Consider the following 16,693-nt stretch of genomic DNA (forward strand, 5'->3'; position numbering starts at 1 on the left):
TCTCCGGCGAACCCCAGCCCTCCACCACGAGGAAGCACGGACCGCCGCACCCGCTGCCCAGCCCGCGCCGCCCCTCGGTCGTTCCGCCCGCCGCTGCCCGCTGGCTATGGTCTTTTAAATCCATGATACAACGTCTGTATGTAACAAATCTGTTAAACCCTAAATGTTTATGATATTCAAGTAATCCATTATCTGAATTATTCTTGAAGATAAAACATCCAAAGACTTCTTAATTGTATGGGTATACATACATAAAATACACGTGGAGGTAACTTCAAATATAGTATGTGCCTGTCTCTAATTCCTTCCCTCTCCGCTCTTGTAAAAAAATGCCCCTTTAAAAATTGCCCACTCACCATCTGTTAGGTAAATTTGCTGAAACACAGTAAATGTGGAGACAGAAATTGTTATAGAGACTATTCCAAATGGCACCGACACCTGTATTTATGAAATTTTTAAAAGGGTAAGTTAGAGTTGATTTAAAAAAAAAAAAAAAATCCCACTATAGTAACACCACATCATCCTAGGTGCCCAGTTCTATCCAATTACATAAGATGGAGAAAGAGAGAGAGAGAGAGAGAAACAGAGAGAGAGAGGAGAAAGAGAAAGAAGAAAGGAAGAAAACCAAGTACTTATGTATAAAATGTTGCTCCCAAAGTTTGAGATTATACTCAAGCATCAATGAACAGAAGGAAAACACTTACAAATTTACAAATGTATTTCATTTATGGTATGAGGGACACAGGTTTAGATTTGCAACACGCTCCCACAAGGGTCAAATTGACCACTTTTTTCTATCTAGTTGCTCTTGAGAGAACAAAACAATTGAAACAGATGCCATTCAATTCCAAGTCTATAGCTTAGACCATGTCACTGCACATGAAATATTGTTCATTCAGAGTCAGCACATAGCAAGAGTAATTTATACTCTCAGAGTGTTTGCTCTCAAGTCAATAGCAGAGAAGCCTTGACTAAAAACGTTCCCATTAATTTCCATTGTAATATATCTTACTTATAGCCCATGAAACAGTGGTCAGGGGAGATTTATTCTTTGGACACCATATTATATAATCTCTCCACTTTAAGCCATCCCCCACTCGGCGATTATTTTTTAAATATGTTACTCGTAGTCAATATTAATTTACATTTAATCTTTCTTAGCATTAGGAGAGTATTATTTTGTACAGGCTCAGAAACAAATCTCCCGAAATTCCTCCCTGATGCTCCCTTCAGGCTGAAAATGCATTGCAGGGTGGCTGCAGTGACTTACTTCTAGTTGGCAGAGCCCTGGCCACACACTAATTTCATTAGCCTCAAACTCCTGGATTTGAAAGATCCACTGAATATGATTCCTGTCCTCTGACATGTCACTTACTAACCAATTCAGTGTGCATACAGAGGAGAGAAAGGACTTGCTCAGCTCTGGCCCACCGGCAGGCAGATGAGAATTCCCAGTCAGAGACACTGTTTACATCTGAGTGGTCATTCTTGCCCGGGTCCTCATTTTCAGGAAGGAACTTCAATCCAGGCTTTGCTGGCAGCTGCAGCATTTGTTACATCCATTACTAGCTCCTTGTTCCTTCTTGCCCCTCAGTGCTTAGCATCCCCCATTTCAGTCACTAAGTCTTCCTTCCCCCAGCCTAGAAGCTTACCTCACCATAAATTTTTATCTCAAATGATAGGTTTGGCACATTCCCCACAGCAACCCACAGGGACTGGGGAAAAGAAAACTCAGATCTCTGGAGAGCTAAGAATTCAACCATTTAGAGGAGTTTCTTTTATACAGGACAGTCTTCATTGAGCTGAACCCTGCAATCCCAGAGAAGATTCACCTACCCGTTCTTTTCTTCTTTCCCTAAAGTGACTGTGTCTTTGAACAATGGGTCTGTGTTCCACTATTCTCTCTATTCATTTTGCAGGTTTACAGAGGCTGGGAAACTGGGGACTGGACTTACATGCCAGGAGCTTCTAAGATCACACGCAAAAATAAGGCTACGGGAAGAGATTGTTGGAATCTATCTCTGTATATTTGAACATGGGCAGTGGTTAACCAGGATGCTCACACCAAGCTTATATCCAGCTTGCAGCACAAGCTACAAGTTGGTGCATTCCCTCCTACTACCAGCCTCTTCTCAATAAATGCAGGTGAAAACTGGGGGCTCTTTTCCCTCAGCTGTTCAATCCAACATGAATAGCTGCAGTTTGCAAATTAGAGGAAAATGACAGTGTTTTCTCTGAATGGTTTTGGTCCCAACCCACACTGCTAATGTTGGCATTCAGTTCCTTTCCTTCCCAGCCCAGGGAACGGGGGAACTAAGCATAAGGCAAGCGTTCTCTTTTCTTGCAAGTGCCTCAGATCCACACACCAGAGAAGGAATCAGCTCCCCCTGGAATCTTTTTCAGCAAACACAATCCTTCAGCCTAGTCGGCAAGCTCTCTCTTGACTTTAAGATTTCACTCTTTTTTCGACAGGCAGGCCCATCTGCAGTACTGCCCAAGCTCCAAGTGAAGGCACCAAAATAATTTTAAAAATGTCAAACAGCAAATGTGCCTTCAACCCCCAGAGCTCCAGTAAAACTACTGTGAGTTGCCCCTGTGGTTCTCAGGTGACCTCTGGCCTCATCCTCCCTGCAGCGCTGCCTCCTCAGGTTCTCTAGTTTAAGCTCAGAGGTAAAGGAAGTGCTTCCGGGTTTTGCTTACAACAACCCAGGCTCTTCCTGAAAGCATTACCTCAAAGTGAAGGCTGCCCAGAAGCACTTTTGGCCTTGCAAACATCTAGAGATCTCCATGGTGGCATACTCAAGAGGTGCTAGAGATGCTCAGAGGCTCAGAGGGGCCATACCAGGCTGCAGCTTTAGACAGGCACCCCTCCTTCTGGCACAAACACAAGCTTCACACTCCTGGGTGCTGATGTAGTGACAGCTTGAATCACAAGGAGTCCCCTCCAGAAACCCAACATGCTTCAGGAAAGGCACTTGAGAGGGAGCCAACTTTTTAGCTACGGGGAGCATAAGGGTCAGCCAGAACATCTGGAGAAGGGACTAACTGAGCTTGGGTCCTACCAGGCAGGGAGAGAGCTATGCATTAGGAAAGGATCACTTCAAGACAGAGATGAACAAAAAACTTGGATATAGGGGTAGAGAAGGAAAAGAGAGGCAGAAATTGAAAGGGAGAACGTAAAAGCAGAGAGACAAAAAAAAAAAAAAAAAAAAAAACAGCAGGGAGAAAGAGACACAAGGAGAGAGACACACAGGAAGAAAGACAGAGAAACAAAGAGAATCCATAGTCACGCAGACCCTGAAACTCAATTTCTTCATCCAGAAGCCATCCATCTATACCCAGGGCGGCACAGGAGCCGTGGGGCCGAGGCTGCGGGAGCAGGCGGTGAGAGAGCACTGCAGCACCGCCCACGGCTCAGCTGGCCCGATCCGCCGTCCTCGCATCTTCCGCCGTTGCCCGCCTGCACCCGGAGCTAGAGGACCGCCCGGCCTTGCTCAGCGCACCCTACTGCCTCCCTCCAGGCGCCTTCTTGTCTGGCTCTGAGAATCGTCCTCAAAACCCAGGACTGGGGTTGGGGGCTGCGTTAGGGAGGTCGTGGGAAAGGATGGGCACAGGGTGGGTGCAGAGAAAGCGATTGTGCTTCGCAGTTAGCAGGAGTAGAAAGCTGATCGCCCGGCTCCTGCCAGTGGCCAGATCGCAAAGGCAGTTTAGACGGTGCAAACAACTGCCCAGAGCAAATCACCTGGGGGCACGTCTGCGGGTGGCTTCTCCCCGCTTGAGGACAGTCCCCACGCCTTCCGCCCCATGCCCTCGCAGAGACAGGTTACAGGTCGGGAAATCCAACCCGAGCGAAATGGGCAATTCACGTCCAAATGTAGGTGAAGACCTAGCCTTCGGTTTAAGAACTGCCTCCCTAAGCTCTTCTCGAAATTTTCCAAGGCAGCTGCAGCTTGTCGGGCGGCTTGGGGCAGGGAAGCTGGGGAGTTGAGAAATGCCTAGTTTCTAGGCGTCTTCTCATCTTTCCTATTCCTTGCGCCTAGGTGGCTCTCACAGGAGCCCGGCACTTTTACAAGCCTGTTTTGGAACCATATTTCACTCGAATGCAAACCCATTTAAATCATCGCCTTGTTTTTCGGAGACTGTTTCTTCTAAATGGGGCCATAAATCCAGAATGTCAAGCCGGATGGAGTGGAGCGCGGACAGGGGAGAGATGGAAGGGAAATGAATCAAGCAGGGAAAGTACCTCCTCGGGTGAGGTGGGAGGGATTCGGCAGGATCTCCAGGGTGGAAATGAGCGAAGGCTGACCAGACCCCGCACCCCTGGAGTCCAAGCCAGCCTTCAGGATAAAGAGCGCGGGGAGCTACGGCGCGCTCTGCCCCGGAGGGAGCGCCCCCCTACCTGGAAAAGCCTCAGGATGTTGGCTACCATGCTGGAGACCGAACTCCCCGAAGCCCCAATCACTCCAACTACTTTCTCGGGCTTGACGAAAACCGGAGGCTCGCCGTTGGTGCAGCGCACTTCGGAGGTGTCCTTCTGGATGAGCGCCTGGACGAAAGTGAGCGACTGTTCGAGCGCATAAGTGTCCCTGGAACGAGTGTCCAGGATCCGCGCTCCCAGCGTCACGTTGGGCAGCAGGTTGGGATCGCTGTTGATCTGGTCCAGGGCGTAGAGCATCGCTTCCAGCCTGTGGATCCCGTTCTCCCTCTTGATGTCGCCGCAGGGCACTCCGCTGGGACCCTTCGCGTGCACCGGGAACAGCCCCCCGAGGGTGACGTCCCCCTCGATCCGAATGGAGTGCGGGGCGTACATCTCCTGGCCGCGCGCCGCCGCCGCCAGCGCGCACAGAAGCACCTCCAGCACGCAGCAGGGAAACTTCATCAAAGTCAGGGCGCGGAGCAGCTTCCCCAGCTGGACCGTGCTGCTCCCGCGGCTGCGGCGGTGGCGGCGGCACTGGAGGGGACGGTGGCGGGCCCGCGGGAGTCCTGGCCCCTTGGGGTGAGCTCCTCCGGTGAAGCCCAGGGTCTCCTGCGGGCGAGGAGGGTAGGGGCGCCCGGGGAAGGGCAGCCGGCGAGGGTGGGGGGTCCCGCGGCGCCTGCCAGCTTGGGGCGCCGTGCGCTCTCGGGTTCCCCGGCCAGCGCGCCGCGCTCGAGCTCGCGCTCGGTGGCTTGCAGCTCGAGCTCTCCAACAGCCCAGCACTGGGGAGAGAGCGAGGATGGCTATCGCTTTAAATGCGCGTTCGGCTCCCTCTCCTCCTCCGCCCACTCCCTCCCACCCTCGCTCGCTCTCAGGCTCTCCTCACCCTTCCCAGCGCCCACCCTCCCCACGGTTTTGCAACATCACGCAGGGAGGGGCTGCGTGCTGAGGTAAGGGGGGAGGGAATGGGTGGGCGGCTGTGGGGCGGGGGGAGTACCTCCGATTGGGAGTTTCGAGGTCCCCAGGGAATCTGGGGATTGCAGGTCGCAGGCGAAGGCTGAGCTCCTGCTTCGGTCTCACTGTAGAAGCCGCTCGCTCGCCTGCCTGCACCCACACGCACATTCTAGGCACAGGGTGGCATCAGCTCCGGACAGGGCGGTTCTAGCTGGGGCTGACTGCTTCCAACCCTGAGGTCCGGAGCCGGGGCTGTCAGCGCCGGGAGAATGCGAGGTAGTCGAAGGTGATGCCGCCAAGCATGAAGGGTAGTAGGGAGCCCCCAGTCTCTACTGCTAATTCGTCTGTGCCAGTTTTTCCTAAGAAAAACACACATACACACAGGAGCCTGATTTATGACCTAAAGAACCTTTACGCAGAGACTTCTCCGGGGCCAGGCACTGGGCTAGCCTGTAGGGAAAGACGCCAACAAGAAATGCTGGGAATGGAAATGCATCTTTGGTCTTCAGGGGTTACTGTGGCCGGAGCCGGATGAAGTAACCCTGGTCTCCAGTAAATCTGTGGCGGATTCGCTCCTCTTCTTCCTTTCATCGCAAGAGATGGAACAACTGAGAACTCTGCAGAGCGCACTTTCTTCTCTGGCGCTGACAGGTGTAAGGCTCCCTCCTACCCATTTCCAGAGATGCTTTTGGGCTGATGTCAGGTTTCCTCGGGCAGGAAATAGCAAGAAAGAGGTGACAGTAGGAGGAGCAGACAGAAATCTCCCCATCGATCCAGTGATCCAGTGATCCATTCTTTTTTTTTTTTTTTTTTTTTTCTGGCTGAAGATTTGGGGGGTTTGGGGAGTGGAATCAGGATGCCAGAGCAGGTAGTAGTGCAGTTAGGAAGCTGTTTTTCAAAGGTGTCCCATCCTGCAGGTCCAGCCCAAACTTGGCCCAGCAACAAGTGGCCCTAGTTCCTACACAAGGAAGGGCAATGTATCTGCCCTTGGTGCCCACGTGTACTGCTTATGGTGGTCTCTACTCTTGCTGAGCCTTTCCGTTGGAGGGCAGCGAAACTGTCTTATACAGAATTGAGGGCGCAGAGAAAACCAAAACAAGACTATACTTTCTGTTGTAATGTTAGTGTACTAAAGAAAAATGTCCTTGCACATAAACAAAACAACACACACACACACACACACACACCTAAAAAGTCAGAAGTTGGGAAGTTGGTTGTCTCTTCCACCAACCACCTGTATGACCTTGGCACTTCTGTTCCTGTGCCTGAGTTTTACTTTGCCCATCTGTAAAATGATGAAATTGAATTGAATGTTTTACAGGTTAACTTTTAACTTTCAAATCCTCTGTTGAAATAGGCCATGCACCTTTGGCCATGGTGTTGTTTTTAGACCAATATCCTTTGTTGCTTTATGTGTAGGGCACCCGTTTTTTGATACCCAAACAACACTTCAAACATTTCCTGGTACAGAGGATATTTTTTTTCTTGTTGACCACCCATTTATCGTCCTTCTAGGGAGAGTCCAGTCCATCATTTTCTTTTCAGACATGCCCCTCCTCCAGGTTTCAATACTTAAGGTTTGAGGAGGAAAAAAAACCTTCTGGCTACAGTGTTCAAGGAAGGGAATAGAGGCTAACAAGAGCTATGCAGGGCTAATCCCTGGAGTTCTGCTGGAGTAACGAGGGTGATGACATAGGGTTACCACTGTCCAATAGACAATCCGTGCCGGAGTTAAAAGAAAAAGGAGCCTCCTTCCTCTAAATGCTTTATGTATATCTTTTGGACAATGTTACACTATTTGATTTTGTAAAAACATACCATTTTACTGCCATCTTCAAGAAAAGTGATGTAAAAGCTATGCGAAGCTACCCCTGTATACAATGTGATCATCCATCACTCATAGATGTGATGCCCTGCTATATAAGTGCACACCTTGTGCGACCTTATGCTGTGATGCGCCCGACCCTTCCAGCCAGCCCTGGAGCTGCGAGCGTATAAGCCCGCAGCTGTGCCAGAAGCTCCCACATAAACAGGGAAATATTTGAATCCCATAATGAGAGATACCAGAGAGGAGAAAAGGCAGAGAGAAGAAGGGGTGGGGAAGAGAGAAAGGGACCTGGTTAAAACATGTGAACTCCTGGATCCACATGTGCCTGAAAGATTGCCTCTTTTTTTTCAATTATATAGTATTTTATTTCTGTTGTTTGAAGTCAAAATATCCTCTTGTAACTCACCTATTCTGCTATTCAATACATTGGATCAAAAAGGCTGGAACAAGTGAAATAGATATCCTGTTAAGGCAGCATTAGCTAATTTGGAAAGGGGGAAAGAAGCAAAGCAATAGAAAGGCATCCTTGGGAACACAAATACTGTGATCCTAGTATTTAGGCATCAGTACCTCAGGCTATATTTGATAGAGACTGTATCCTTATTTAGTTTTTAATTTAAGGCTATTTAGTAGGCACTTGGTGCCAAAAAATATATTTGAAGAGCTGTGTTACAAGTAATAACACTTGATTTTTTACCTGCCCATGTGAGGATCTATGTTCTCCTCTTCCATTTCCAGGTCACAGCTTGCAACTGCTCAACAAATAGTTCTTGGCTGACTGTTGAATGTTGCCTTGTTCTGTGTTCTCTCTTTGCTCTACTCATTCTCCCCAAACATCTGGCAGCAATCATTATCTTCTTTTTGTTGCAGTCATCTGTGTGCATGTTTTATTTCCCTTGCTAAGCTGGAAGATCCTTGAGGGTAAGGGGCTAGGTATTATAAGGGGCTAGGTATTATTTTATCTTTTTACTTCGGACAATGTTCAGAATGGTGTTTTGTACCTAAGAAGCACTCATGTGTTGAATGAATCAGAATTGGTTAGCCATTCCCCACTGTCTTTATCTCACAATAACAGAAACATAAAGTGGGCAGAGCAGAAACGACGGCAAATAAATTGTCCTCTCAGTCACAGAATGCAGTTTCTAGAACTTAAAGAATAATTAGTAGATTTTGAAATAATTTTGTTTTACAAAAATTTCATAAGATTGAAATACTCTAACCTTAAAGCTCTCGATCAACTCTAAAGGAGGGCTTTAATTGGCTCTTCCTGAGTCAAGTGTTTATTCCTGGGCCGATAACTGGGGCCATTGTCATAATAGAAAGTGTGATTTGTTACCAGAGAAAGAGGAAAGTGACGCTGGGCTTGCAAGATATTTATATCTTCAGCCAGAGTGCATAGGATCTGGAACTTAATTGGTGACGCAGTTTTGTTTGAGATTATATGAATGAAAAATCTTTGTGTAAGGGTGATTAATCTAAAACTTGGCCAGTCATTGTCCTAGTGTCATATTAAATTGCAGGAGAATCTAGTTTTAGGCACAAAGATCATAAATATAAAATGTGTTCCCAGGCTTGGTTCTGTGTAGTCAGTAATCTATACTCACCGAGTCATTAATAAAAATGAAAGTTAAGGACTCAGTCCTAACTTATATGCTTAGCATTGTATTTTGCTAACAATCTCAGTTTTATTTTCTTTGTTCTCCCCTGCCCGTCATCTTCTGCAGAAAATAATGTCTCCACTTTCAATTCCCTGTCTATTTAAATCCGATTTGTAATTTATGAAGTTGTCCTCCTTAAGGGCTGCTGCTTCTGCCACAGTAATGTACTCTGGCCATTATTATACTCTTCCATCTTTCATGTAGGTCTCCATCCATAGGTTTTGTTTTCATAGCTTTTTTTTTTTTTGGCGGTACGCGGGCCTCTCACTGTTGTGGCCTCTCCCGACGCGGAGCACAGGCTCCGGACGCGCAGGCTCAGTGGCCATGGCTCACGGGCCCAGCCGCTCCGCGGCATGTGGCATCTTCCCGGACTGGGGCACGAACCCGTATCCCCTGCATCGGCAGGGGGACTTTCAACCACTGCGCCACCAGGGAAGCACTATACTTATGATTTTATATTTGCTTATTTACTTTTGTCTCCCCCCTCAGCTCAAGAGAGACTATATTCATCTGTGTTAATCACTGCTGTATTTCCTGAACATGCCTATAAATCATACTGAAGAATGGTGCCTGAAATTTGGTAAGGGATCAATCAATTTTCTTCGCTGGATGAAGAAATGTGTTCATAAATTAATGAACAGATCTTCGGGGCTTCTGACTTGAGGACTAATGGGAAGAGGATGGCAAATGTTTGGGACAGGGTACTGCAAGAAGTAGTATTTGGAGTACTCTGATAGCTATCCTAACAGATAAGATTGTGTTCATTTAAGTAGTTTTAATGAGAGAGCTGGGAACTAGGGACACACAGCATTAAGGTTTTTATAATGCATTCTGTAGAGTTCTTTTTAAGTCTGTACAAATATCATTGAAAATATATGCATACATATACACCTCTGTTACTTTACTTAGTGCTTTACAAGAGCCCCTCAAGGAAGGGGTAGTAGCAACTCTCAGTATCCTTCCTTTATGATGAGCTTAATTTATTCAAAGTTACATCATAATTTATTTGTAACTGTGAAACTAGACTTAGTTATTGAATAGACCGTCCCTAGAAACGTATGACATTAATAAAACCAACAAAAATTTGTTCAGTTTCCAATGACAGACACACTACAGACTCAATTATGGGCCATCCAGTTTAATGAAGGGAAGAAGTGATTTAACAAATATAGAGCAAACAGAATATGAAGTTTTATCCTCCATTAATATTAGTAACGGATAGTGTGGGCTCCAACGCCTTCAAGATAGCTTGAGACCATCATCTCTGTGTCATGGGCAGGGGGATGTTCAGCCAGGATGTCTTTCACTGTCACTGAGAAAAATTTCCATAATATATAATGATACCTACGGAAACTGATATGGGGCATTCGGGTAATAAGGAATCCGTTAGCATATTTTTCCGGAAGCCTTGACTACAAAATGAAGACAGTAGATTTGGACACTTTCAGCCATGAAGAAGTTGTTTGGATATTCATCTTTATGCCTAATGAAATAAGCTTATTTCATCTCTGCAGCTTCCCATATACCATTTTCCCACCTCTGTTTTATGTTTGGAAAGACTTTTAGAAATTGAAAGTCAAGTTAAAAAGTGAGTGACAACTTAAATGATATATGGAATATTTTGCTGACTTACAAGAGCATGCAGAATTAAATATGACCCAGTTCCAATGTTTATTTTAACGTGTATGTTGAGGTGGAGTTTTCAAGGTGCCAGAAAATGAGAATTCACCTTCCAGTGTGTGTTACCAGCTCTGTTCATTGCACAGAATCATCTTCATAAAACATACTGTTTTCTATGTACCTGGTATATATCTCAATTAGTTGAAGAATTTCTCAGATACCTCTTAATATGTAATGCTCCAATTCCAATCTTGCCATGTCCTGTACCAGTGACACAGCACACAGGAGTATTATTTCTCTTTATTTCTCTGGGTTGTTCAGAACCCAATGAAAGAACAATGGAATGGGATCAAAGAGATCAGGGTTCTTGTCCCAGATTTACCATAAAATAATTGTGTCCTCTTGGGAAAATTATAGTCATTCTAGATCCCTTTTCTTTACTTTGACAGAGCTGCACTAGATGACCCCAAGTAATATAGCACTCTTTCAGTAGTAGCTTAGATGTTATTGGTATTCTGAAACAAATGAAGACAATGACACATGGAGCTGTGCAACATCTCTGTAACTCTGTTGTCTTAGAGTTGCCTCCATTTTACAGATGATAAGATGACTGTGCATAGAAGTAGATGTTTGGAACCAGCGGTTCCAAAGGAAGTGGAGGTAAACCGCAAATTTCCTTCCTTCCTGAAGCTCACTTAGCCAAAACATAGGCTTCTGAATATTAAGCTGTAAAGCATATTATCAGTACATTTTAAAAGAAGCTATTCTTCTAGGATTTCCAATTAATAGCAGGAGGTTTTGAAATTCTTAAAAGATCATCTAATTTTGTGAGATTTACAGCTCTATTTTCCTGTCAAGCAAGTTGTATTAGTGCCAGACAGTCATCTGAGCTTCTGGATGCTTCTCTGAACCTCTTGAAGTTTTCTTCTTGCTATCTGAAATGCATGCCAGATAAGCCTTTTTCTAGAGCGTATGTACAGACTTGTGTATTTTCATATAGGAAAGCGATGCAGTGAGTCAAGTCGTGGGTTAAGCCCTCATTCTCAGAGTGGTATTGAGCTCCTGGTGAAATATAATCATCATTTCCTCAGAATCGAAAAGCAGTTATCTCAGGTGTATAACCCCATTAACTATTTATACATTTACGTATGATACATGTATTTATTGTACCTACGAGGTGTGTTCTCTTTGGGAAGTACAAAGCTCTTAGAGACATAGGTTGTTCATTTTTTTGTTTTCCCACAAATACTGTGACCCTTTGAGCAGGAAGGTCTATATTTTACTAACATCTAGAACCAGCAGTTAACACGGTGTCTAAGATGTAGTCAATAATTATGAAATAGATAAATGAACACATTTTTATGTAAGGGCCAGGACATGGACAAATAGAAATTTTTCATTTTCAGTCACAAAGCAACAACAGACATAAAAATGATACCGACAACAAGTGCTACGGTCATTCAAAGAAGGCATAGAATAGATAGAAGGATCTCCTCTATGGCACAGGGAACTATACTCAATATTTTGTAATAACATCTGTATGGGGCACCTGCTCCACACCAGGCCCTATGACAGGTGCTTACATACTTTCCCTCTCCCCCATCCTATGGGGAAAGTACCTCTGCTATAGATTTAACATTTGCCTCCCCCATTAATAACTTTTTTAAATCTTATTCACATTGCATCAAAGGGATGCTTTGATGCACTGCTGAGGTCTTCTCAGCAAAGCTCATGGGAATTTGGTATATGAGGATCCACAATAGCGATCCATTTCATCGGTGTCAATCTTTCTGGACAGTTTGGGTGGAAAGGACAATTCCTGAAGGTGCGATACCTTCACCACATGTACTAGCATTGGGTCTTGCTTGTGTGTGTGTCACCGACTTCAGCCTTGCTGTAGCAATAATAGCTAAGATACTGTAGAGCTGAGAGGCTATTTAAGTATTTATAGATATATACATAAGATAAAAGCACCTAACTTTTTTCTACCTATTGCTTACTTTCCACAGCGGTGTACACACCACACTTTAGGAAACAGTGATGTTGTCCAATTTGTCTTCTCATTTGAAGATGAGAAATGAAGGTCTGGAGACCTTTCATTGCTCAAGGTCATTCGAGTGTTTAAGGGCAGGATGCTGGGGTTCCTGACTTCCAGGGAACCTAACTTTTCTCTGAAATTATACTGCCCCTTAATCTCTTAGCAGTACATAAAACAAATATTGGTGACCTCGTGACATGCCAGCCCTTGGGTGAAATGGAGATCTGTGACTGGCTCTCAAACTTTTAAGAAATGGGAGTCTAGAAAAAAAAACCCAAAACAGTCATGCAAAGACTCACTGGGCTGGAAGGGGAGCCCGTGGTCGTCTAGCTCAGTGCTGGGCTGAACCCTGGATCATCCAAGGAGGGTCTTGGAGGCCTCTCTGCAGGCCAAGTAGTCAAGGCATAAGGGGGAATCAGGCAGGTTTGCTTCTGTTTCTTCATGTTATTTTCATGTAAGATAGCACTGAAAACTTCAAAAGTAACACTGGAAATGTGCTGTGTTTGTCCATTTTCATCTTATAGGTAATGACATGAAGGCTCAAAGGGGGATCATGTTTTTCTAGTTAATAACAGACAACATTCCTCACCCAGCATTCCTATAGCTTAAAAAAGCAATAGAGGCAAGTGGGTTCATGAACGTGGGTTTTGTGGTCACGCAGATTTGAACTTGCATCCCAGCAGGGCTTGAATGGAGTTTTTCTCTCCAAATTAGGCAAATTGCTTCTCCAAGGCTCATGGGGTGGTCAGTGTTGTTATAGGGGAGTGAGGTAAAAGCATTTTCTTCACCATATCCTGCCCCAGACATGTTATCTGAAAGGAAGGAAGGAAAAATGGGAGGGATATATGGAGAAAGAGGGAGGAAACTAAGGTGGCAGAGAACATTCCTAAAAGTCCTCCATGTTACTTCTGCTGTGCTTCCACACGCTCCTTGGGACCTCGCTTGCCAACAGAAATGTTGATTAAGCACTCTGGTTCTTATGTACTTTCTGCATTGGGAACACCTATAGTTAGGTTTCAGGGCTCTGAACTCCCCAAACTGGGGAACTTGTCATTAAAAGGTCTTTTTAAAAAGCACAAGTGCCCCAAAGTTTAATGGCATTAGATTTTGGCAATGATTTCTTGAATATGACACTGAAGGCACAGGCAACAAAAGGAAAATAGAGAAATTGGACTTCATGAAAATTTTTAAAAATCTGTGCATCAAGACCCTATCAACAGAGGAAAAGGGCAATCACAGAATGAGAGGAGATGTTTGGAAATCATATATCTGATAAGGGATTAATATCTAGAGTGTACAGAGAACTCCTAAAACTCAACCACAAAGCAAACAACCTGGCTAAAGAATGGGCAAAGGACTTGATTAGACATTTCTGCTAAGAAGATGCATAAATGGCCCATAAACACATCAAAAGATGCTCAGCATCACTGATCATTAGGAAAATGCAAGTCAAGACTACAGTGAGACACCACCTTACACACATTAGGGTGGCTACTATGAAAACAAAAAATAAAGGGTTGATGAGGATGTAGGAAATTGGAACCCTGTGCACTACTGGTGAGAATGTAAAATGGTACAGCCATTGTGCAAAATATCATGGTGGTTCCTCAAAATTAAAAGTAGGATTACCATATGGTCCAGTTCCACTTCTGGGTATATACCCAACACAACTGAAAGCAGGTTTTCCAAGATACTTTGTATACCTATATTCATAGCAGCATTGTTCACAATAACTAAACTGTGGAAGCAACCCAACTGCCCACTGACAGATGAATAGATAAGCAAAACGGGGTGTATACACAACAGAATATTATTCAGCCTTAAAGAGGAAGTTCTGACACAGGCTACAACATGGATGAATCTTGAGGACATGATGCTAACCTACCAGTCATAGAAAGACAAATGCTCTCGATTCCATTTGTATGAGGCACCTAGAGTGGTCAAGTTCATACAGACAGAAATTCGAATGGTGGGTGCCAGGGGCTGGGGGTAGCAGTTGCTGGAGGGCAGAGAGTTCCAGTTTTTCCAGAAGAAAAGAGTTCTGGAGATTGGCTGCCGCACAACGTGAATCTCCTGAACGTTTCTAAACTCTACACTCATAAGTGATACGATGATACAATTTTATGTGCATTTCACTACAATTAAAAACCAAACATGGACTTCCCTGGTGGCGCAGTGGTTAAGAATCCGCCTGCCCATGCAGGAGACACGGGTTCGAGCCCTGGTCCGGGAAGATCCCACATGCCGCGGAACAACTAAGCCCGTGCGCCACAACTACTGAGCCTGCACTCTAGAGCCTGCGAGCCACAGCTACTGAAGCCCGTGTGCCACAACTACTGAAGTGCATGCACCTAGAGCCCGTGCTCCGCAGCAAGAGAAGCCACCACAGTGAGAAGCCCACACACCGCAACGAGGAGTAGCCCCTGCTCGCCGCAACTAGAGAAAGCCCACGCACAGCAACGAAGACCCAACGCAGCCAAAAATAAATTAATTAATTAATTTAAAAATTATTTTTAAAAACTATTAAAAAAATAAAACACCAAACACAAGTGACCCTCGGAGACACAGTAAATATTTTTGTCATTCACAGTTTAGCGCTGCCTCATTGTCAGGGTGCTAGTCTTCAGTCAACTAGCTGAGAACTGGTAGGGAGGGGATGGGAACTTCCATGAAAGAGCTTCTGAAGCTAAGTAGCCTGGTCTATTTCCTAATTTCTTCAACGAATATCTGAGTGCTTGCTGGAGCCAGTCACTGTACTTGGTCCTCGAGATAGACAGCTGTGAAAACATTATACAGAGAGCCTTGCAATCTGGGAGTGAGAGGTGGGGTAGGGAAGGACCCGCAAATGAAAGCATGGAAGTTTTTAGCATGTTACCAGATGATGCAGGTTACGGGAACAATAAAGCATCAAAGGGAAAGAGGGCTACCCTAATTAGAAGGGGACATGTGGACGGACTGGAGAGAGCAGCCCCTGTAGATATGGAGAGAAAGAACATTCTAGGCAGAGAGAATAGTAAGTGCAGGAGGCTATGGGGAGGGAGCTGCTAAGAACAGCCAGGGGCAGCGTGCCAGTGTGTCTGGAAGAGCTTGAGGGAAGGGGAGGGATGGTGTGTGTGTGTGTGTGTGTGTGTGTGTGTGTGTGTGTGAGAGAGAGAGAGAGAGAGAGAGAGAGAGAGAGAGAGACACGGGGGGGGGGGGATGGGGAGGGGGAGAGAGGGAGAAGACTGCTTTTGTTCGAATCCAGATGGGAGCCTCTGAAGGGTTTTGAGCTCCGAGCAACACGATCTGACTTGGGACTTACCAGGATCACCGTGACCACTGTACCTAGAACGGATTGAATGGGAGGGGGCAAAGCAGAAAAACGCATTTGAAAGGGGTGCACAGAAGGGGAGAGCAGGGCTGGTGGGACCTGAGGGGAGAGGTTTTCTGTCTCTTGCAGGGTGCCAGCTAGGGTCTAGTCTGGGAGTGGTGCCCTGCTCCCCATCTGCAGCACTCTGCCCTCCTCACCTCCTGTAAACGGAGGCTAAGTGCATCCTTGAGGCTCTCCCAGAGAGTTGATGGCCTGCCTGGGACAGTCCTGAGTCACAGCCCCTTGGCTGTCACCAGCTCCAGGGATGCTCCTGTCCTGAGCGTTAACCTCTGTCAGGGGGACTCCTCATTCTCCAGGGAGGAAATGGATATCTCACTGCTGCGGGCTCTTAACTCCTGTAAAGCTGCAGGACAAATGACTTCGCTGAACATGCTTCATGCAGGGAAGAATGGGTAATCTCAGAGAAGGGAATAAAACTTCTCAAAACTCCGAACCAGGGGATTGCAGAGAAGCTCGCTGTCTTCTCTCTTGGGTGCGTGTGTGTGAATCGGGGAAGGAGAGGGCGGGCACCGACTTGGGTCTCGGTTCGCCCCCGCAGACCATCCTTCCAGGGCAAGTTTTTCTTAGCGTCACTCGATTTCCTGAAGTGGGAGAATGAATACCCAGTGTAGCAAAGGGGGAAGAAAAGCGTGTTAGTTAGCATGAAATACGGTCATCTGATGACTTGTCCATTATGTATTTGAGGAAGCGAAGATTCTGAAGACCTTCACCTACTCAAGGAGAGGAAATTGCCTCTGTCTACACCAGGACCTCTTACTTTTGCCACTGGTGACATTTTGTGTCCGATAATTCTTTGCTGTGGGCTGTCCTG

The 16,693-nt window shown here is 45.8% G+C and overlaps 2 long non-coding RNA genes and 1 pseudogene across 2 annotated transcripts; 2 read left to right on the forward strand and 1 right to left on the reverse strand.

The window, feature by feature from the left end:
* Nucleotides 1–50: 50 nt before the first annotated feature.
* Nucleotides 51–2,153, forward strand: LOC137205617 (uncharacterized). The gene is made up of 2 exons (XR_010934221.1): nucleotides 51–136; nucleotides 1,920–2,153. It is a non-coding gene; the product is annotated as an uncharacterized lncRNA (long non-coding RNA).
* Nucleotides 2,154–3,319: 1,166 nt separating this feature from the next.
* Nucleotides 3,320–5,271, reverse strand: LOC137205618 (metabotropic glutamate receptor 7 pseudogene; annotated as a pseudogene).
* Nucleotides 5,272–5,449: 178 nt separating this feature from the next.
* LOC137206087 (uncharacterized) lies at nucleotides 5,450–13,528 on the forward strand. Its single transcript, XR_010934426.1, has 3 exons — nucleotides 5,450–6,021; nucleotides 9,344–9,434; nucleotides 13,037–13,528. It is a non-coding gene; the product is annotated as an uncharacterized lncRNA (long non-coding RNA).
* The last annotated feature ends 3,165 nt before the right edge of the window (nucleotides 13,529–16,693 follow it).

Source organism: Pseudorca crassidens, chromosome 14 (genome assembly GCF_039906515.1).
Source record: "Pseudorca crassidens isolate mPseCra1 chromosome 14, mPseCra1.hap1, whole genome shotgun sequence".
NCBI classification, from domain to species: Eukaryota; Metazoa; Chordata; class Mammalia; order Artiodactyla; family Delphinidae; genus Pseudorca; species Pseudorca crassidens.